Genomic DNA, 21,629 nt, shown 5'->3' with positions numbered 1-21,629 from the left:
AGTTGTATTGCCGTCTATGGGACTTGCAATCAAATGACTGCAGGTTCAAACCCCCCGGGGGGGGGGGCAATAAAATAGTAAAAAAAAAAAAAAACTTTAAAAATATATAATAAAAAAATGAAATAAATAAAAGTTCTAAATCACCTCCTTTCCCTAGAATACATACAAAAGTAGAAAATCATATGTCAAACACATACACATTAGGTATCCCTGTGTCCGAAAATGCCCGGTCTAATAGTTTTCCTGTATGGTGAACGTCAAAATCAAAAGTGCCAAACCGCCGGGTTTTTTTTTAATAAAGGGTGATTTAAGCAATAGATATTCCCCAAAATGGTATAACTATAAAGTACATCTGGCCCCGCAAAATTAACGCTCTATGCGTCCCCGTACAGCTGCAGGGTCACCTGTCAATGTGGCCTTGCAGCTGTTGCAAAACTACAACTCCCATATATTAAATATTTTACCATTTTTTGCTTCAAATTTTTTTTATCCTATTTTCCTCCTCTAAAACTCCGGTGCGTCTTATAGTCCGAAAAATACGGTAATTGCTCAGGAATGATGAGCTCAAAAAGAAATTCCAACTATACTGGAATTAGTGGAGCTGTCCCTATTAATTGATACAAAGAACTAGAGCTGGTGGAGGTGATGAAGATCCTCTTTAACTTCTTTATTTTTGCAGCCTTTAATAGGTGACACTTCAAGACGACCTTTCACCACCTCTACCAACTCCAACTCTTTACACTCTTCAATACATGCAACTCCACTCATTCTGGTGCAGTTGGAAAATTTTCTTTAGAATGTACTGTTTTTGAGCAATCACTGCCATTAGTAACAGCAACCAATAGATTAATTAGACTTCCACTGTCAAGTGGGTGGTCCTAATTTGGATTTCCCACCTGACACTGGATAGCCAAGTTGCACAAATGATTGCTCAGCAACAGCAGTGGCTAGAAATTATTTTCCAACAGTCAGTAGATTGGCACTCAGTGAAGGATGCATAGAGTTGGAGTTGCTGGAGGTGGTGAAAGGCCCTCTTCAAAGGAGTTACCCAGGCTTATTAATCGATAAGGATAATGATAAGTCGTCAAATGAAGAATGGTGGGTGTTCGACACCTGGAACCCCTGCCAGTGAGCTGCATAAAGAGACTGCAGTATCCAGGGGAGCATTGCTGCCTCAGCTCATTGTCAATTGGCTGAAGCAGTCAAGGGGATGTAATTCTGAGCTCTTGGACACTGTTCAGTCAGAGGTGGATAATGTCAGAACTCTCAATCACACCCTCTTTTCTACTCTAGCCTAATTTCCATATCAGACAGTGACTGCAGCAGTGGAAACTAGAGGAAAACAACAAAAATTCAGACATCAAATACTAGATAGAATGAGAAAAGGTTTGCTTTAGCTTATATAGCGGTTGTCTGCTCAGTAAAGCCTCTGCCCCTATATCCTATTAGTGTCAAGACTTCATTAGAGCAATAAGCTGCTGCAGTAGGCCTTGTGAAATGCTTAAGTGTTTAAGTATGAAATATATTGTACTCCTCTGTGGTATACTATTCTCCAAGTTTTGTTGTTCAAAGTCAGTATCTTGTGCTACCATTCTAGCCTTAAAGTTCTGAAATTTGAGTTAGATAGGTAGCCCCACAGTATATGTTGTACATGCCACAGGTTTGACACTGACTCAAATTGTCTGAGACATTTGCAAAAAAAATCTATAAAAACTCATGAGATCTGAGGAAAACACAAAAAATTACTTCATTATAAGTGTTAAGGGGATATTGTCACTCCTTAGTCCTCGATTGAGAGACTATACCTGGTAATAATCCCAGCGTCATTGCAAAACAAAGGCCTCTTGGAAGGTCGAGCATGACGCAAAAGGGAGCAACTACATGTCGGGTTTTGCTGTCCGCTTGAAAAGTCGGACATCTTTGGGAAAGGACAGTTAAGGACAGACACGGACAGTAAAAGAACGCACCCGATGTCCATTTAAATCAATGCAAAATGTCACGGACACAGCTAGTGTCCGCTGCTAATGTCCATGCAAGATTTTGAACGGACATTAACAGCGGACACTAGCAGTCAGACACCGACGGTAGTGTGAACGCCCCCTAAGCAATGAAGACTAAGGACCTTATTAGACAAGATGATTTTTTTAACAATCGCTGTTCAGTACAAAATGTGCTTGTTTAGCAATGGCCTTTTACACAGGTCGATGCAGAGGACATGCAGGAGGAGCATAAACTTGTATTATCTACCAGCAGCAAAGCCTTCTCATTACAGAGAGCTATGTTCTCCAAGTGAACTGCTATTATAGGCTGTGTTGGACTGGGGGGCCTGGATGGGGGGGGGGGGGGATAAAGACCCACCAGTTAAATTTACTCTGGGGGTTGTGAGAGAGAGAAGGGTGTGGTCTGGGAAGACAGGTATATTCCAGCCAGGCACCTAAAGGGTGTATGGTGAGACCCTCATCAGGGAGGTCAGCTGACTACTCAAGGCCTGATAATAGTCTGTGTGTGAAGACTAGCAGTGTGGCACCACACAGACAGAGTTGAACTGTCCAGACCAGACCTCCAAAGCAGGTACTGTGCCACCCGTTGTTGTTGCCAAGGTGGGAGACTGGTAGGCAGTCTCCTGTATAGTCAGGGAAAAGTTTCCTTAGGTTTAAGTTAGTTTTCTCAGCGGAGAAGGGTTTTGTTTTGTTTATTCTGTGCCTCTGCAAAGGCAGTGTATGTGCTACAAGTAAATAAAGCCTGAACTCGTGTGCAATCCAGTGTCTGTGTCCCTGTTTCCTGCACTGCTACAAGCATCTACCTGAGCGATTCCCCACAGGGTCTAGTATTTGTTAAATGCAATTATTCCTTGCCTCCCATTCGCAAATTCCTAAAACTGCACTGACACACATTTTTTTCACTATTAGTCTGCTACTTAGCTCTTATCTTGGACCATTTCTGTCCTGTAGCGCTCTCAGCAGCTTGATGACTTGCTCTTGGCTTAGACTAGTCCCCATTGTTTATTTGAGCAAGATGATTGGTGATGGGGCCCTGCAGTGACTGTAAGGAGGTAGGTAGGGTCCAGGAGAGAAGATAGTGGTTAACCTGCCTCATCTACTATATATATAATAATTTGGTTATTTTGTTATATATTCTACCTAGCTTGTTATATAGGAGCATAAACTGCGTGAGAAGCTTTATGCTAGCTATTTGTATGTACTGTGCCATGTACCACTCTTGCAGGGGTTGCCAGCATAGGACCCCTTGTGAGGAAGTCCAAGCCTGGGAACAAGCATTCATACATATCTAACAGGGAACTAAGAGGAGTGAGAGAAGGAATATCAACCCTGGGCGTGCACAGTTTGTATTGCAGGACTTCCTACCTGACTTTAATTTCAAAACTTGACTATTAACTGTGACTTATTCTCGGCTATCCAACATGAATAGGCTGGTTTACATTTCACAGGAACATGTATCCATGTGAATCCTGTTTTTCACAGATCCCAATAGACTTTAGTGTATGAGTGATCCATGATAAATGGTACAGGTTAGGACATGCTGTAATTGTTCTTTGATTGGACATACGGACTGACTGCACGTGTCTATGAGATCCTGTGGTGTCAGTAAGCCTGTAGACATGATATCGCATTTGGTGACAGAGAACTGGAAATATTTTCTGTCCTGCTATTAACTGTAAATACATTATCAATACTGCTGACTTTTCTTTGTAAATCAATACATGATTTATATTGAGTGTCTTTAGGACTTTCACACCTCGGTTACCTATTCGTTTTAGAATAAAATGTATGGTATTCATCTACAAACCTTTCTATGGTGTTGCGCGATTCTATATTTATACTCTGCTTCTCTGGCTACCAACCTACTTATATTATCTCATCACTTATATATTATATATTCTTCCAGAAATAGAGCAGACAGTAGATATCTAACACTCTCTATAAAGGACAAGATGTTAAATTGCTGTAAAGATGCCCATTTTATTATGGGATCAGAAAGGCTTTTTCCGTTAGGGTTACATGAGGATTCCTCTGGAATCCAAGAGCTTGGCAGTATAGAAGATAAAGAAGAGTAATGGATAGTAAACAAGAAAAGAAAATCAGATTTCTGTTTCTTCATAATGTGCAAGGTAAATGATGAGAGTTGAAGTTGCTTTTCTTCAGGAAATAAATTACTTTAGAAGACAGGACTAATCTTTAACCTTACAGGTCAGTTGACTAACTTCTGTTTTATATTAGCAGAGCACGCTGCTGGCTGATGTTAAAGGGCAGGTAGACTTTCACAGATTATATCATGAGAAAAAAAACAAATCACATCTGAATTTTAGATGTCATGTGGAAGAGAAAAGACATGGACACGCTGTTTGGAAGCCATTCATCCATTTTAATAGCTCAACATGGAACATGGAAAGTTGGTTTTCTCTATGTGATCTAATCCATATTTCCAAGTATGAAGCAAAGTCTAAATACAGGCCAGTGGTCTCTAGATAATAAAATATCTTGGTTATATTTTGGTTCACACCTCATATTGTTGACACATGTCCTGATAGTCAGTGATGCCAGCACTTTTCTAATAAAGTAGTAGCTATTATTATGATCCCAAAAGACCAGCTTATGCAGGATGTAAACGAAAAGGATTCTGATCATATTAAATATTTTTATTGTATGTTGCTGATATGTTATTGCTTAGTGCTTTGTGGCAGCCAGTGGCACAGGAAATATTTTGTTGAGAAAGAGAATAATGGATTTCACTAGTTATCAACAAAGCCAATGTACCAATGTACCAAAATAACAATCTTCAATATGCTTCTTAACCATTTTTTAACTACTTCAAGAAACACAAATCTATGCTTTTGGGAATTACTTGCACAGTCCCCAAACTAGAATAATAATAAGTGTGGGTAGATCTTAAACATTTGCATTCAAGATGACTAGAATAAAGATTCCTAAGTCAAGAATAATAGGATTTTTTACTGGATATGAGAAATATTTCTAGTTTTGGATTTTTACCATACAGGGTTTGTACATCTCGCCCAGACTACTTAGGTGGGCGAGATGAGAAAACTCCAGGAATTATGTTTGTTCTCAGCAGACAACTTCCGTCTGCTGAGCATTTTGGTAAATGCTCAGTATTGGGCTGGATTTTTAGGAATGGTAGGTAGGATTGGTAGTGGGACCTGTCATTCCACCCCTCTTCCAGTCCACACATTGTGGATGTTTCTGCAGCGTGTCAGCTGCTGTGAATTGTCCTCATCAGTGAAGCTTAAGAGGTCAGCTCCAGCAGCAAGACTTTGGACAGAGCTTGGCTGGAGAACTAGCAGGAAGGTCACATGGTTGGAGAAGTCCTGGTTGTTGCAGTTTACTATTGAGGCTGCTATTATAGGTGAGGTAACCTATGTTGAGTTAGAGCCTAGCCGGGCAGGTATTTCTTTTTGTATTGTTTCCTTTTGCTGCTGCACTGTTTTGTTTGGAGTGAAAATAAAACTATACCTTTGTTTTGGAGGAGCGAAATAACAGCATTGCTTCTGCCGCTGCTGTCTTCATGCAGGGCAGGCACATAGCGATGTTGCTGGCTTCACCTATGCCGGCATCTAACTCCGCTGTAATAGGCGGATGCTGGGGACTGTTAGACGCCGGCACAGGCACATCGCTATGCTTCTGCCCTGCATGAAGCCAGCAGCGGCAGAAGCGATGCTGTTCCGCTCCGGGGTCACATATGCAAAGCCAAGCGGCGAGATGCCGCCGGCCCTGCGTGCAAGCTCATACACCAGTCTAACCTTCACAATGCGAATACAGACCCGCAGGGTGTCGGGTCTATATTCGCATTGTGAAGGGTAGACTGGTGTATGAGCGCGCACGCAGGGCCGGCGGCATCTCGCCGCTTGGCTTTGCATACGTGAACCCGCCCACCAATGACGAGACAAAGCTGGAAGACAGAAGATTTTAGAGGAACGAAGACGGGTAAGTATGTGACGTGGGACAACCCCTTTAATAATAATAATAAAATGTATATTTACATAGCAGGAGGCAGAAAGATGTAAACAAAGGTAGGAGACATTAGCTCCCAGAGACACCTAGAAATCACTCAAAACACACTAAAAAGTATATAGGTACATTTCTTAACCCATTATTAGCATCAATAGACATAAAAAAGAAAACAAATTGGCATGCCTTTCTTAAGGCTATTCCTACATGTTAATCACAAAAAAATTGTGTTTTAATGATAGGATCCCTTCAAGCACTGTTTAAAAATTCAACTTTCATTGTTCTCTTCTGGAAAGGATGGGAGTAGTAGTAGACAGAATGGAGGTAGTAGTCATCTGTCAGCATTTCTTAGAATCATGATTTTCATAATGGTTGTCTCTAATAGTGGTTTTCTCTAATAAACCTCCCTCACTTGCAGAGCTAGCACAGCAAAGAGAGGGTTGGACTTAAGATATTATAGTAGTCCCCCAGAGCACACCCAGTATAGTGATTCCAGGCTGGTAGAAGATGGGGTGCCCCTTCTGTTAGTGTGCAGTCGATAGGCGGTTCACCTCTAATGTAGCTGGAAATACACACTTGTTTACCTGAATATATTCCTTTCAATATGCTAATAAGCATTTTCCAACAGCCGGGTGCCAATCTTTAAATCCTAACCTTCAATTCATAGGTGCAAGGTGCAGGCCTCAAATGCAATGTTATAAACTGCTTAATCCACTAGACCTGGCCAATAGTGTGGGGGCCTAGTCAAGAGTATGAAGCCCAGATCCCTATTTCTTTTCCTCTCACATGCATCTCCTCAGAATTGACTAACTGACCAGAACAAGGAAAGCCTATCTCTTAACCCCTCAAAGACTGGGCCAATTTTTGTATTTGGGACAATATGTTACTTTTCAGTTTAGAGTCATATAAGGACTTACTTTTTACGAACAGATTGCAGTTTCCTCTACTACTCCCTTTCTCAGAAAATGATGTACATTTACCCACATGATGTATCCCAGGGATTAAAGGCACAGTACAATATATTTCTCAGAAAAAAATATTTAGCAGTGCAAATAACAATGCGGACAACTATGTCTAGATTGGGAGACTCCAGGCAAGCTCATGTAAATACAGTAAAATGTTAAGACATATAAAGCATCAGCTATTTATCCACTTATAGTGTCCTACTGGGACACTACACTATGGAAAATGCTTGTGTGAAGTGTAAACTTGGCATAAATCAAGTTATACAATTTGTAACATTAATAAATATTGCAACTGATGTGTATACTTCACTAACAGATATCAGTACCTTTCTGAGAAATCCTGCTCTGAAATCCACTTTAAGCTGTTTATTGCTAGCTGAAATATGTATACTGTACTTGGAGTGCGAATAGACGGGTTTATGAATAGTGCAGGAAAGATGGGGGTTGGGACAACTACAAACAGTTAAATCTTGTTCATTATAAACTTTTAATATTGGTGAATATTGAACTGGTTCATGACTGAAATATAAAAGATGTGACTTTTATCCTTTGGGTACATATTTGTGTGTTGATAGAATGAACATACAAGAAATCAACTCTGAAAAATGTATGCCCTCTGTTAAGACATAAAAGTGAAATCCAAGTAAATATCTCAATCTACATATTGCAACAACATGCTGATCAAACCCATTTACTCCTATTCTAAACCTACATTCATTTAGAATCCACAAACACTTTAGCTTAGATTTACTATTGTGGTTACAAGACACTGTGATGTAATTGTGGCACATCTTAAGAAGATCTTGCTGTATTTTGGCTGATCTAATTTGGACTAAAATGTTTCCAATTTTCTAGAAATGTGACTATTGCTTCCCAAAAAAAGAGGTCATGGCTCGAAAGCACCAAAATACGCCAATACTGTTTCTTAAATTCTGGCTTAAAGTCAACCATCTAAAAGGTGATTTAAATTTAAACTAGACAATCTAAAAATGCAAATATTTAATATGTGATATATCTGGCACACTTTAAGGATGCCTCTCTATGTTTGCATTAACTTTTATTAACTCTGGGTCTACCCTTTTTATGTCCACATATGAACAGCACTAAAATGTAGAAATTCATAGAATCTCAGATAGTTGCTTTCCATACGTGATGCAGACATGTAGAAAACCTAGCTTTGAGTTGCATGTTAGTAAAGGAGAATTTTATAGAAAACGCATAGTTATTAGAGATGAGCTAACACTATTCGAAACAGCCGTTTCGAATAGCACTCTCCCATAGAAATGAATGGAAGCGTGACGGCTACGTCCATTCATTTCTATTGGAGCGTGCTATTCGAAATGGCTGTTTCGAATAGTGTTCACTCATCTCTAATAGTTATATATTTATACAAAAAGCAAGCCTGCCATGATGTCCCCTGCATCAGCCGGAGGACACTCTTAAATCATGTTGAGGCTGCACCTTTTTAGGAATTAGGAGCTTCCCCTCAACAACTTTGTGTCAAGGTACAAATCTATATAAGCCCATGGTCTGCCATGGATTCTGCTGTCATTTACATCAGATTTGTGGCTAAAATGATAGTGAACATGACTGGGGCGGAAACGCCGTCCACACACTGTCACGACCCTGAACTACCTATTCTCAGTGATTTGCTACTATTTTACGCTACAAAAGTGGTATAATAAATGTGATAAATCGCTCTGATATTCACACCATATACTCATCCGTAGACTATAATTAACAGGGTGTATGTCACTCTATATGTCACTGTCGACAAAAAAAAACAAAGAGGGTAGTTTTTGTAGTGTAGGGTTCCATCTTAAGAGGTTATCATGTTGCTGGACGATGGGCTCATACAAATTGAGCAAAATCTGTGCCTAATTTTCTTGTATTTATATATAGTATGTATCACAGTTATGTTGTTGGCACTAGCAGTGTGCCATTGCCATCTTTTGTATTTACATTTCTGTTGCAACCATGTTGCATCAGTGTGAGTCCACATACACTGCATGTCCAGAGTATAAGTGCAAGCAGAACTTTTCTCTCCGCATGTTTCGAGCGGAAACCACACAGACCCCATTATAGTCTATAGGGTCTGTGTGGTTTCTTAGATAACCACTTTTTAATGTGTATAGGTTTCCGTTTGGGGGGTCCCCAAGTGGACTCCCCAAATGGAATATTGAACGCAGATGCGAACCAGGACTGTGCACGGGTCTCCATCATCCACCAGGGACCGGAACAATAGACTGCCAGACTGCTAAAACAGACAATGAAGTCTATGGGGTCCACCGGGTGTCTTTGATACTGAAACCAGCAGACTGAAATGTCCTCCATGCAGGACTTTTCTCTCCACTGATTTTCAGAATTTTCTGTAATGGAGACTCTGGTGCAGATGTGAACCCAGACCCAGATGTGAAACCAGAAGAGGTCCCTGAGGCTTGAACATTATATAAACAGAGATGGGGATTAGTGGACCATTAGTCACTTGACTTGTGATCCTATAACTAGACCACTTGACTACTGCATCTTTACAGTGTTTATATGTACCTCAGGGTCCTGCTTGAGCACCTGTTCCAGTGGTACATCTAATACAATGCTAATGTGATAACTTGCAGAATGTCACATACCCAAAAGCTTTTGGCCACTCTGTTTAATTTGTAACATAGAGTAATTTCATACCTGTTAAATTTAAGATTATTTGTTCATTAAAAAAAATTTCTCCTTTCTAGATGACATATGTTTTGAAAATCTTCTTGAGCAAGCTTTATCATGACTACATCTGGTTTCTGTATACTTAATTACATTTTCTGAGAATTCTTGCTCTTGTTGATATAGACATAGGTATCCCAGGCTATGATGAATGTCACACAGTGAAATTGTTTCCATACCGGTGTAAACCCTGTGACCTGCATTACATTACATAAACAGGGAATTTGTATTGATTTTATATATGTTTATCGCTATCCATCCATGTATGACTGTTGATACTTGCCTGTAATTTTCTGCAACATAAATGTTTTAGTTGTACTTCAGTGATTAAAATTATATACATATAAAAAATGTAGGCAGCCTCTAAGTAGGCTCAGTGATATTTTAGGTCACTATTAGAACAGACACTTTACCATACAAGCAAAGTGAATGAGATTCTGTCTAATACCATCCCAGAATCCCATGGGGAAAAGCTGCGTTTTTAAAAAAAACTTAGCATGTCAATTTAATCTGCGGAAACACTTGCATCACCTTTAAAGATTTCGTAAGAGAAGAAAAAAATGTGGTGAAAACACAATGAAAAACGTTGCAGTAAAAAAATGTGATGTGTTTTACATTCCCTGAAAAGTGGATGGGATTCTAGTGAAATCCATCTACACATTGCTGAAAAATACACGCAGCAGATACAATGCAATTTCCAAAACCTGTCCTGCTGGTCCGTTGTTGTCTTCCAGCGGAAGTCCACACCGAAGATCTTCTGTGAAAAGCGCTTTGGGAAAAACTGCAAGGTGTTTCTGCCGCGGTTTTTCCCATAGTGCTTTTTCACTGCGGCCCTTGGGCCTTGGCTTTAAAGAGTACCTTAATGTTCTTGAAAAATTTTAATAGGTTGCTGGGGACTAAACATACAAAAGACTGAACACTGGTATAAAACAGTTACACATGGACAATGGTGGACCTCATTGACTATAATGGGGTCCACTGGGTAATTGCTGTTTCAAAACTGAAACTTTTTTCAATAAAAAAAACCCCTAAAACTATAAACTACATAAAAACTATAAATATTGGTTATCATAATCTGTATGGTGAACAGTACAAAATTTATAACGCAAACAAAACTGGTGGCATTGCTATTTTTCTCTGCATCCCCAGAAAGAGGATTCAAATCTATTCTCCAGGATGTAATTAGGAGAACAGTGCACTCTGTACGCAGCCCTCTAGAGGGCAACATCCTTAACATCATGCATGACTCAGTTAAAAAGTCTTTTTAATCATGATGTGCATTTAATTGCCAAATTAGTATTTCTATCCCAAAATGGACAGATTCCCAGCTATGGACAGCGCTGTTTCGGCCTATTGGACCATACTCAGCATAACGTAGGGATACTGATTTGGCAGAGTGAGAGACTATAGACCAGGGTCAGGGGATAATCGTACACAAGAGCTTACAATCTATGAGGTAGAGGGGGTGACACAAGAGGTAGCAGGGGCGGCATTGCTTATCAGAGGTCAGACACTTTTGTGTCTGACACAAACATAAAACTTTATGAGCCGTCAACAGTCGTGTCCTTTAACATGTGGATGGAGCTTGGACCTATGAAGTTAGCATGAGATGACATCATACCATGTGGGGAAATGTGGGAGCAGGGACAGAGGAGGGTTAAGGGTTTACGTTAGAAATTGTGATAGGCCTGTCTGAAAAGATGTCTTTAGGGTGCATTCACACTGAGTAAACGCTAGCTTATTCTGAACGTAAAACACGTTCAGAATAAGCGGCGTCTAAAGCAGCTCCATTCATTTCTATGGGAGCGGGGATACGAGCGCTCCCCATAGAAATGAATGGGCTGCTTCTTTCACTCCGTGCAGTCCCATTGAAGTGAATGGGGAGTGCCGGCGTATACGGCAAGCTCTGCTCATGCCGGAGCGTACACGCCGGCACTCCCCATTCACTTCAATGGGACTGCACGGAGTGAAAGAAGCAGCCCATTCATTTCTATGGGGAGCGCTCGTATCCCCGCTCCCATAGAAATGAATGGAGCTGCTTTAGACGCCGCTTATTCTGAACGTGTTTTACGTTCAGAATAAGCTAGCGTTTACTCAGTGTGAATTCACCCTCAGTTTGCGTTTGAAACTGTAGAAATTGGGAGTTAATCTGATTGTCCGGGATAGAGCATTCCAGAGTAGTGGTGCAGCTCGGGAGAAGTCTTGTATACGAGCGTGGGAGGTTCTGATAATAGAGGATGTAAGTGTTAGGTCATTGAGTGAACGGAGAACACGAGATGGGCGGTAGACAGAGATGAAGAAGGAAATGTATGGAGGTGCGGCATTATGGAGAGCCTTGTGGATGAGAGTGATAACTTTATATTTTATTCTATAATGAATAGGCAGCCAGTGTAACGACTGGCACAGACCCGAGGCATCGCTGTAGCGTCTAGCCTGATAGATGAGCCTGGCCGCTGCATTCAGAATAGATTGTAGAGGGGAGAGTTTAGTGAGGGGAAGACCGATTAGTAAGGAGTTACAGTAGTCAAGGCGAGAATGAATCAGAGAGACAATAAGTGTCTTTAGTGTATCTCTGGTAAGGAAAGGGCGTATTCTGGAGATATTTTTGAGGTGGAGATGACATGAACGTGCGAGTGATTCAACATGAGCGGTGAAGGAAAGGTCTGCGTCAAACATGACCCCGAGGCAGCGGGCCTGCTGCCTAGGAGTTATAGTAAGGCCTGAGACTACAATGGATATATCAGGGACAGATCTGTTAGATGGTGGAAACAGTAGCAGTTCAGTCTAGGAAAGATTTAGTTTCAGATAGAGTGAGGACATGATATTTGAGACAGCAGAGAGACAGTTGCTGGTGTTCTGTATGAGCACAGGGGTGATGTCATGGGAAGATGTGTATAATTGGGTGTCATCAGCATAAAGATGGTACCTGAAGCCAAATCTGGCGATGGTTTGTCCAATGGGGGCTGTGTAGAGAGAAAAGAGCAGGGGGCCTAGGACCGAGCCCTGAGGAACCCCAACAGCAAGGGAAAGAGGGGAAGAAACAGAGCCCGCAAATGATACACTGAAAGTGTGGTCTGAGAGATAAGAGGAGAACCAGGAGAGCGCAGTGTCATTGAGGCCAACTGAGCGGAGAATAGTGAGGAGGAGTTGATGGTCAACAGTGTCAAAAGCTGCAGAGAGGTCCAGAAGAATAAGGAGAGAGAAGTCGCTATGGGATTTAGCCATTAGGAGATCATTGGAGACTTTTGTGAGAGCCGTTTCAGTAGAGTGCAGAGTGCGGAAACCAGATTGTAAGGGATCAAGCAGAGAGTTAGCAGAGAGATAGCGGATTAAACGAGAATAGACCAGGCGTTCCAAGAGTTTAGAGATGAAGACGGGTCGATAGTTAGCAGCACAGGATGGGTCCAGGGTTTTTTTTTTCAAAAGCGGGGGTTATAACAGCATGCTTGAAGGAGGATGGGAAGATTCCAGAAGAGAGAGAGGTTAAATATTTTAGTAAGGTAAGTAGTGACAGCAGGCGACAGAGATTGGAGAAGGTGCGAGGGGAAGGGGTCACTACTGCAGGTTGTGGGGCGAGATGAAGAAAGTAGTTGGGAGACTTCCTCTTCTGTAACAGATGAGAATGGACGGTCTGAAGTGCGGTTGGTGAGGGGATCATTACTATGGTAGGTGATGCAATCATTGCCACCTGGGGCTTGGGCAGTAATTTCCTGACGGATCTTATCAATTTTATCATGGAAATAAGTGGCAAGGTCATTGGCACTAAACTTATTACCAATGAGTTAAATAAGCAATGAGTTTCCATAGTGCACACGTATTTTACATTGTACAAATAAGAGATATGGCTTATTTGTTACTTTTTGAAATATATTTCCTTATGTTCTTATCTTCATTCCCGATGTATTTAAAATATTGACTAAAAACAAACTCAGACAACAGATGACTCCTTTTTTCTCTAGGAAAGCCTGATAATCCTTATTTTTGGCAGACAAGCAGATATGTCTTGTTATTCATATTTCAGACAGGGTATAGCAGACATTGTAGACAGAGTGCTTAACCTTCACAGCATAGTACAACTTAAATTCAATAAATAAATAAAAATGGGCTTTTGAGTGTGGATTTTCTAGTGGTTAGGACCCACAGGCATGGAGTGTGTTTTACATTTCAGAGGTTTCATGCTGGCAGTCCTATATAGAATACATATACAACCATCCTCATTAGCTTATGCATTGCACAGCTCTTTAGCATTCTAGGTTTATCCTTAGTTCAGCTATGTGGAAGCAAAAACAAAATTGTCAAGTTTAAGCCTCAGCATCATAAATGTGTCGTCCATACTCGAAGAACATCCCCACCATCAACATGACCTGGCCTATCTTGGCTGGTGTTCTTTAGAAATCTTTAAAAGGAAAACTTTATCTAGTGCCATCTTTTGGAAGATACCTCCTGATAACCCTTAAAGGTATTTGATCACCTATTCTTTTGTCTTCCTCAGTTCAACACAAACAAAAAAGTTTCCCCTGCGTCAAAGGGCTTTTCCATTTCTAATGATTAGTTGTCTTCTCTGTCCAGTAATGCAAATTTATTTCCTTTGAGCGGGCATAGTGACTGCAATTGCGCCCAAACTCTGAGCCCCCTTCAATGGGCCAGTTGGGTGCACAAAATGGCACATGCACTAATAAAGTATATTTGCTAGAGGCAAGGTCGAAGTGATACTACCATAGACAGAGCAGTAGTTCATAGTCATATCCAAAGGAAAAACATAGATACACTTAAATTATAAATGCTAAGCATGTATGCCAAGAACTGAAATATTTTTATATAGTTCCGCTTGACAATCTTTATATTTACACACATCAGTGTTTGCTGTACCCCAAGTCATAGTCATTGTTCTCTTCTGTAAAATCTTGCACATGTGTTGAATGTTACAAATCCAACACATGCACTGGACTGTAATGCTATGCCAAAATGAAGCAAAGTACTGCACTTGCATAGGTTGGCTCATATGTAAGATTTTACAGAAGACTTGGCAGTTGGAATAATGTTAAGGCTTGTGCAGGTATAGCAAAGGGGGATGGCTGCACTAGGTAGCACAGTAACGTCCCTGGTCCACCAAGAAGCTAAACATATTAGATAAAAAAGCAACATTGCAAGAAACTACCAAGTGGACAGAGATGTCACAGATATGCATGAAAATCTAATGAGTGCCCCACAGTAAGGCCAAGGCACCACATAGAGAGCCACAGCAACAACAACAAAAACGCAGCCGGAAAGAAAAGATTGCAGTGGAAAGACATTGTGTTTTTTCCTCAGTGTTATTCACAGAAAAACTTTCTGATCCTATTATACCTATATGAAAAACACCAGTGTTTCCGTAGGTATCATTGACATGCTGAGATTTTCAAAAGTGCCAGCTTTTCCACTGCAGATTTTTTTTCTGCAATGTGTGGATGGGATAAAGCCATATGCCAGATGCAGATGCATGTAAATTGCAGTATTATTCGCAGCACTGTTTCCACTGCGGCCAAAACACTGAGTGGGGCCCCAGGCTAAGATGTGAGGGGTAATATTGAAGCAGTTGGACATCATTTAAAATGCAACATTATCTCTCTTCTTCCTTCTTGTTCCTCAAGGGACATTAGAAGTGTCTGACAACTGTTTATATTGTCTTCATTTGACAATAAACAAGCAGTAAACAGAGTCACTTTCTTGGTATATTCCCGGAATAAGACTTATCCGTACATGGTAATTTGGGCAATAAGGGTGATCCGATATCCAGCATTAGACTCTACATTACATAATCCTGCTACAAACAAAGGCATATTTTATTGAGCACAAGAAACAGATGCTTGTTTAGTTTTTGCCTACAAAATCACCGTCAGAAGCACAGCTGCGGTCTACTGCATGTATAGTTTATTATTCATTATACAGGTGTTTGTCAAGCATGTTTATTGCTAGCTGCGTGATGGAAAACATTCTCAAAATAAATACAGGACGAGGGCTTAATAAAATGGATGTGAAAGATGGGTCAGCTGACATAATTTGGATAACCTAGAGGAAGTTAAATATTTATGTGTTTATATCTTATTGTTCAAGTTGTTTGCACAGTGATAACAGCATTCTTGGTTCCTGTGCAGAACCACAAATCTCATGCTGGAGAGCCCTCTGGGTTTTTTTTGCTTTGTATAATAACTGTAAATTTGTTTATTCAATCACATTATCTAACATTACAGATTAATTGTATTCACATAGTGAGTCTAGGTTCACATCTGCGTTCAGGTTTCCGTTTGGTGGGTCCGCTTGAGGACCTCCGAATGGAAACCTAATCCACTCACCCGGTAACCTGGTTTCCGTGGACCCTATAGACTATAATGGGGTCCCTTGTGGCTTCCACTCAGTTTCTGCCCGAAAAGAGCAAAAAATGAAATGGAATTCCAGTACAAAGAGCCAACGTGGTGTGAACCCAGCCTGAAAGGTTCTAAGACATTATTGAGTGTTCCTACATTCCCACAAACATCATTCTCAGCCATGTAATAAGGTTTTTTTTAACGGGTGTCACCTGACTGCATGATGAAAATACATTCATGTGTATGTCCAAATTTTACCTGCTTTTAGGAATCCCTGTAGGAATATGCTGTATTCTATGAGGGATCCATGGAAACAGGTGCCCCTCAGAAGCAAAATGGCTGTGAAAAACATGCCTTTTTCACAGCTGTTTTGTACCTTCGCCGAGTTTATGCAGCTAACTGACCTTTGAGAAACTGAAAACATTATTAAGTTGTCATAGTGCAGCTTTAAGTTCTCTTAAACAGAAGGAGAGTATTTTAGGTTATGTTTCTTTCAGGATACTATGGAAGCTGGGGTCACATGTAACCTTTATCTCCTGTAACCCTTTTTTGCACAGTGATGGCTACTTTTGTTGCAATGTGGTCAGGATAATCGAATGGGGGAAATTTACCAATCCCTGTACAACAGTTTTCTTGCATAGAGGGATGTTATTGTGGTGCATATTTGACGCAAGACCCTTTCTTTAATCAAATATGTGACACAACCCCTGTTCTGTGACACTCTCACAATACTGCATGAATATAGGTGGAGCAGAGCCAGGGAACCTTAGCCCAACATATTCATTAGAACTCACGCTAGTTTTTTGGTGTCTGTGTTGTACTTGAAATCTACTCCAGTTCCTAACTGGTGTAGATCTCCATTCTGTTGCTTGGGAGTGTGTCTGATTTTATGAAGAGCAATCAGGACCAGTCATCCAAATGTAAATACACAGGAAAGACGAAATAAAATCAATGGATCCGCGCTTACCCTTCCAACGATTTTTATTCAGCATACAATAGACAACACACAACGCGTTTCGGGACGCAGCCCGTCCCTTTCTCAAGTGTCCGTTTTTGTGCTTTTAAAACATTAGCAAAATATGCTCCTTTTATAGCAATATCGAAATACCGGAAGTGATTTGTCTCCGTTTCACTTCCGGTAAACAAACTATACAAACATTTACCACAAATTCAAATTATCAGACAGATGGCTTAGTAATGTATAATACCTTCATTGGTGGCATTCCGGAATTTCATTCTGAGGGTATGTTTACAACAAGCCCCTCAAGCACTACATACACTGCGAACCGCACCATCGGGTCCGCAGTGGAACGCATATGCGCTCCACCAAACCGGAAGTGTCAAGAGCGCATGCGCCGGAAGAAGATTGTATACGTCCGGCTTTCACCATACGGCTGGTGGAACGCAACTGCGCCCCAACTACCTGCGCATGCGCCAGTCAGCTAAGCTGAATGATGCAAATCTGCACATATGTCGGAAGTAAACTACAAATAACCGACTCACTCCCAGATAACAGGTAAAGCGCATCAGGAGAAGTGCTTGAACACCCAAAGTATTGATTAATTTAACCATATCTTATATGACTCAAATACATATGACTAATAAAGCAAATAGTTGCCTAGTATTTCAAGTCTACATAAATACTTACAATTATACATATTTTGAGTGTTCTTTAAAAAGCATAAAAAGCATAATGCAATATATACATACATATATATAAATATACACACACATATATACACGCATACACATACGTTTGTCACATAATAACAAATATTTAACCCACAAATATATAAATCCTTTCAGGTCAAAATATATGACTATTAAAAATAGATACTAAAATATATAAAGATATAAAGATATAAAAAAACGTACCTTTAAAAAGTGACCTCATTTTTCTAAACTTGTTCTCAAAATTTATAGCTAGCCATCTTTGTAATAGGACCCCGTGATTCTAGACTTATTTTCAGTGCATATAAATAACCATCTGAAAACCATAGAGTCAGTTTTAATATCACGTTATCTATACATAATGAGCGTCATAAAAGACATACATAATACAAAAAATATAAATTTTTATATTGGACTAAATGGACATAAAACTAACCCCAAAAGTATAAAGAGGGAGGAGGAGTTAGAACGTTACATCCTCTAACATCTCATTAAGACCCTCTGGGCATAAAGTATTAAGTTGATATATCCAGTAGATCTCTCTACATTTTAGTGTTCTGAACCTATTGGGCTCATCTGCCGAAATATGATCTATAGGTGTAACCCTAAACCCACCGAAATCTTTATTGTGTTTTAATGCAAAATGACAGGACACACTATGCTTCGGGTAGCCATTCAGTATATTTGACCTATGTTTGTTGATACGGGTCCTCAGGCACATAGTGGTCCTCCCTACATATTGTAAACCACATGGACATTCCACCAGATAGATAACAAACCTACTGGAGCAGTCCATGTGGAATCTGAGATCAAAGGATCTTTCGGTAGTTCGACTTGTTATTCTAGTAATACTGTGGCTAATACAGTCACAGCATTTGCAACGTGAGTGTGCACATCTAAAACTACCCCTATTTATATTTATATCAATATTTCGTTCTTCAGGTAGATGATTAACGGTGACTGCTTTTAATCTACTGGGTGCTATAATATTTCTGACATTTCTAGCACGTCTAAAGGTCATCTTAGGTTTTTTCGGGATAATCTTCCTAAGATATTGGTCACTCTGCAATATGTGCCAATGTTTCGTCAAGATGGTACGTATAGTGTCATGTCGGCTGTTGAAAGTAGTTAAAAAATTGCATCTCAAGTCTACCTTTGTTGTCTTATCCCTGGGTGCTAAACACTTTAATTGTGTTAACCTTTTTACCCTAGATTTTGCCGATTCTATAATTCGGCGTGGGTAATTTTTTGCCTGGAACCTCCTACTCATAATTTCACTCTGTTCATAGAAATCTATTTCTTTGGTGCAATTTCTACGAATTCTTTTCAGTTGTCCAAAAGGAATGTTCTTTTTCCATTGGGCATAATGGAGACTATTATATTCCAACAGACCATTGCAGTCTACTTTTTTAAAAAATGTCTTAGTCTCTATTTTCTCACCAGAACTCATAAGAACCAAATCAAGATATTCAATGGTTGACTTCTCTATTTTCCCTGAGAACTCCAGTCCCCATTTATTGTCATTTAGATATATCATAAATTCGCTAAAGGAGTCCTCCGTACCCTCCCAGATAAATAGGAGGTCGTCGATATATCGTCGATAATACATTATGTGTTTTTGCCAGTTGGGGTTGTCGTATATGAATTTTTGCTCAAACTCCCCCATATATAGGTTGGCATAGCTAGGGGCAAAATTAGTCCCCATAGCTGTGCCACAGGTTTGTATGTAAGTTTTTTCTTCAAATTGAAACACATTATGTTCTAGAATAAATTTTATTCCATCTATTATAAAGTTCTTTTGAATATCTGGTAGTGTAGATTTTGTATCAAGTGCATTCTTAATAGCACTTAAACCCTCTCCGTGTGGGATGTTCGAATATAAAGCTGCAACATCCAACGTTGCCCAGGAATATGTAGCTTTCCACTTAACAGATAATAGATTGCTTATCAATGCTGATGAATCCCGCAGATAGGACGGAAGATTTTTCACCAATTTTTGAAGTTGAAGATCGACATATTCAGACAGATTACGTGTCAGGGCATTCATGCCCAAGATAATGGGGCGACCCGGGGGGTTCTCAAGATTTTTATGGATCTTGGGAAGGTGGTAAAATATACCCGGTGTTGGGTCCTTAATCAAGAGATAATCCCTTTCTTTGGTATTCAATACCCCTGTTTGAAATCCCTGTGTTATCAGCATATGAAGTTGTTTTTGGTGTTCTTGGGTAGGATCTTTACCGGAAGTGAAACGGAGACAAATCACTTCCAGTATTTCGATATTGCTATAAAAGGAGCATATTTTGCTAATGTTTTAAAAGGACAAAAACGGACACTTGAGAAAGGGACGGGCTGCGTCCCGAAACGCGTTGTGTGTTGTCTATTGTATGCTGAATAAAAATCGTTGGAAGGGTAAGCGCGGATCCATTGATTTTATTTCGTCTTTCCTGTGTATTTACATTTGGATGACTGGTCCTGATTGCACTTTGTTTACTATGGGGATCCTTGCTGCTGAATAGAGATGAGCGAACAGTGTTCTATCGAACTCATGTTCGATCGGATATTAGGCTGTTCGGCATGTTCGAATCGAATCGAACACCGCGTGGTAGAGTGCGCCATTACTCGATTCCCCTCCCACCTTCCCTGGCGCCTTTTTTGCTCCAATAACAGCGCAGGGTAGGTGGGACAGGAACTACGACACCGGTGACGTTGAAAAAAGTAGGCAAAACCTATTGGCTGCCGAAAACATGTGACCTCTAATTTAAAAGAACAGCGACGCCCAGCTTCGCGTCATTCTGAGCTTGCAATTCGCCGGGGACGGAGGTTTCCGTCCAGTTAGCTAGGGGTTAGATTCTGGGTAGGCAGGGACAGGCTAGGATAGGAAGGAGAAGACAACCAACAGCTCTTATAAGAGCTAAATTCCAGGGAGAAGCTTGTCAGTGTAACGTGGCACTGACGGGCTCAATCGCCGCAACCCAGCTTTCCCAGGATCCTGAATGGAATACACTGTCAGTGTATTCCCGTATACCCGATATATATACCCCCGATACCCGTTCCAACGGTGTGCCCCCCCACCTTCACCCCAGAAATACCCTGCAAGTCCCCTAGCAATAGAATTGGGGCTATATACACCCACTATTTTTGCTACTGCCATATAGTGCCATTGTCTGACTGGGAATTCAAAGAATATATTGGGGTTACGTGCACCCACAATTTTTGCTACTGGTATATAGTGCCATTGTATCATTGGGAATTCAAAGAATATATTGGGCTTACATATAACTTCAATTCCAGGGAGAAGCTTGTCAGTGTAACGTGGCACTGACGGGCTCAATCGCCGCAACCCAGCTTTCCCAGGATCCTGAATGGAACACACTGACAGTGTATTCCCGTATACCCCATATATACACCCCAAATCCCTGTTCCAACGGTGTGCCCCCCCACCTTCACCTCAGAAATACCCTGCAAGTCCCCTAGCAATAGAATTGGGGCTATATACACCCACAATTTTTGCTACTGGTATATAGTGCCATTGTCTGACTGGGAATTCAAAGAATATATTGGGGTTACGTGCAACCACAATTTTTGCTACTGGTATATAGTGCCATTGTCTCACTGGGAATTCAAAGAATATATTGGGGTTACGTGCACCCACAATTTTTGCTACTGGTATATAGTGCCATTGTCTGACTGGGAATTCAAAGAATATATTGGGGTTACAAATACCCTCATTTCTTGCTACTGCCATATAGTGCCAGTTTCTGACTGGTAATTCAAAGAATATATTGGGGTTATAAATACCCTCATTTCTTGCTACTGGTATATAGTGCCATTGTCTGACTGGGAATTCAAAGAATATATTGGGGTTATAAATACCCTCATTTCTTGCTACTGGTATATAGTGCCATTGTCTGACTGGGAATTCAAAGAATATATTGGGGTTACAAATACCCTCATTT

At 40.5% G+C, this 21,629-nt stretch overlaps 1 protein-coding gene across 1 annotated transcript in view; it reads left to right on the top strand.

Moving 5' to 3' along the window:
• The window catches only part of COL4A2 (collagen type IV alpha 2 chain), a 177,135-nt gene that overhangs the window by 11,891 nt on the left and 143,615 nt on the right, over positions 1-21,629 (top strand). The gene's annotated exons all lie outside the window — the stretch shown is intronic.

Source organism: Leptodactylus fuscus, chromosome 2, assembly GCF_031893055.1.
Source record: "Leptodactylus fuscus isolate aLepFus1 chromosome 2, aLepFus1.hap2, whole genome shotgun sequence".
Taxonomy (NCBI): domain Eukaryota; kingdom Metazoa; phylum Chordata; class Amphibia; order Anura; family Leptodactylidae; genus Leptodactylus; species Leptodactylus fuscus.
Note: the sequence above shows the minus strand (reverse complement) of the source record. Positions and strands in the feature narration are given on the sequence as shown.